The sequence below is a fragment of the Balaenoptera ricei genome, chromosome 18, assembly GCF_028023285.1.
Source record: "Balaenoptera ricei isolate mBalRic1 chromosome 18, mBalRic1.hap2, whole genome shotgun sequence".
NCBI classification, from domain to species: Eukaryota; Metazoa; Chordata; class Mammalia; order Artiodactyla; family Balaenopteridae; genus Balaenoptera; species Balaenoptera ricei.
In genome coordinates, this window is record NC_082656.1 from 6,043,643 (window position 1) to 6,046,301 (window position 2,659).

Genomic DNA, 2,659 nt, shown 5'->3' on the forward strand with positions numbered 1-2,659 from the left:
AGGGGCCCCCTCCCACCCCTGTCACTTACACAAGTCGCCTTCTGTCTGGCATTGCGGTGTCTGAGCCCCTGGCGTTGACTCCATCCTGAGTCAGGCACATGAGTGCAGAGACCAGGCCATTTGGATTGGCTCCTGTTCAGGACCTAGCAGACTGCTCTGCTTCTTAAGTGCTCACTATGTACTAAATCTCGCTACAAAAACCAGCACATATTAAATATGTTAACAAATAAATGAAAGTACCTTTTCCCTATACTGTTCCTTATACTAACCCACCAAGACGTGGGCGAATAAAGGTCATCTAAGCCAATCTCCCATGGACCGTATCCTCCAATAGCATGCATTTAGCACCTAAGTGCCCGTGTCACTCTTCAAAGCAGGCCACCAAAACCACATATTGTGGTCTTTGGTTTTCTGGAATCTACAGTATAAAACAGAACTTGATGCCGCAAGTTCCATTCTGCCCTGGAATTAACAGAACTTAATTCCAGGGCAATTACAAGTCAAATCCCAATACTATAAACTCCAAGAGATCATAAAATACATCATAACAAACATTACTTCTAAGAAGAGAATCTGGCTGGCTAGGGTTTTGAAATCTCTTGGTTTGTCAGATGACACTCTGTTATAATCTAATTTCCCTTGTGGCATTACCAGCAAACTTTGTAAATACTGACGATGTTGTTGGCAGGGAGAGGGGTAGAATTGTTAGAAATGCCAGGGGGTGGAAAGCATGCAAGAGATTAAGGAAAAATGTACAAAGGAAATGAGGACAGAATACGCAAAATGGGGAATTGGATGGGGTTTTGGTGGCACAGTGCTCTATTCTGAGCCTGAGTTTCTTCTTCCTCTTGGTGTTTCTTTCTCCAGGCCTGGACAGACCCTAAAGATGAGAGGATCAGCTAAGAAACCCAGGGAGCAGGGCAGGCTGACTGGGGAAATATTTGTGGGCTATCCCTTATGAGGTTATTCCTATTCTAAAGAACTTGAAAAAGGTAGAACCTGCTTATATGAAGGATGAACATTGGAAAATGGTTTTCTTTTCCTGCCAATTTCTACTAATCTCAATCTCTACGAATTGAGATTCCTATGAATTGCAACTAATGATCTGCACATAGTAGTTTCTCAATAAAATACTTTTGAATTGATGTTGTGTGTGATGGCAGGTGGTTTCGGTTCTGATTCCTGCTACGGGAAGTTGTGTTTTGTACAATTGAGGGTAAGGTTCGTTTCGCTTTCGAAATTGTTCTGAAACCTTCGGCTCTGTGGGGTCTGAACAGCTTTGTAATGGAGAAGCTCCAGCAGGTCCCTGTGTACCTCTTCCAGGAGTCCTGCTACGTGTCTGCTAAAAGAGAAATACAAGCACACAAAACATAGCTCATTTTACCTTGAAAAAAAAAGAAAGGCCACAGTGCCCCAGGGCACAAGCGACAGCCAATGAAATAGCAAATACCAACGAACAGCTGGAATTGGGTTTTTGCTGGGCCACAGATGGAAACACATTTATACCTAATGAACAGGGGCTGATGGGCTGGATCCTATAGGAAATGACAAGTAAAAGGAGGGAATGGAGCATGGGCAGTGAATACCATCTGTGTTTTTAAATAACTCCTTGTGATTAAGGAAAGGTAGATTAATGACAAGTCTGGCGTTCTGAAGCACTGTTCCAGCTTCGTAGATGCACACGAGCAAATCCAACAACAAGCCTAAAACAGCTGGATGTAGCGTGTTAACAGAATAGTGAGGACGGGAATTTATGTGGCATACTTGGCACATAGTAAACTTCAGCCTCTGCCATAGCACACGTTCTTAATAAAACATGCATGTCGAGCATTTATGTCGCCCTGTTTATGAAGCACTGATGACTCTTGCTACATGCCTCAGGAAGGGAACCATATTTAGCCTGAGACGCTGCCCCCGAGGTGTTTTCATGCAGCTGAAAAGGCCACAGTCCCTCACCACACTAGGTCCCATCTTGCTGATGCCACCAGGTTTTCTGCCCTAGAAAGACCCCCACCAAGCAGCCAGGAGGGGTTCCCTGGAACGTCAGTGAGACCTCGGGGAGCAGAGGAAATCAGAATCTGACCTGGTGGAGTCTCAGTCCTGGGCCTTAGCTATTTATTTTCTCACATTCCTCCTGCCCGGCACCTTACACCTCATCTTCTACCCCCTTCTGTGACACTCTTGACACAAAGCAGAACCAACAGACATGAATACAAGGTTACAAAGGAAGCGCACCAGGGAGAGGTTTGGGAACGTAAGCCCTGGGCTGGGTGGGAAGGTCAAGGCTGAGGTAGCCTTCATTTAGTCCAGAGGTGGGACGGCTCAGAGGGGACTTAGTCCCAAGAGCTCAAAACAGGGCAGCGGGAGTGCTGTCCATGGGTGACAGGATGAGAGAGGGAGGTTATACCCCAAGAGGAGTTCGACTGGAAAAAGGAAAGTTTCACTTGTCTTCCAGAAGTTTTGGACAAAAGATGGGCAGTGGGGTTTAGCAATCATGCTATACAGAGAGGCTGCTTCACCTGGGTGAGGACATTCACTTCAGTATGTATTTATTGGAAAAGCATTTTACCAAAAATGATCATTTTCGGACTTCCCTGGTGGTGCAGTGGTTAAGAATCCTCCTGCCAATGCAGGGGATGTAGTTTCGATCCCTGGTCCG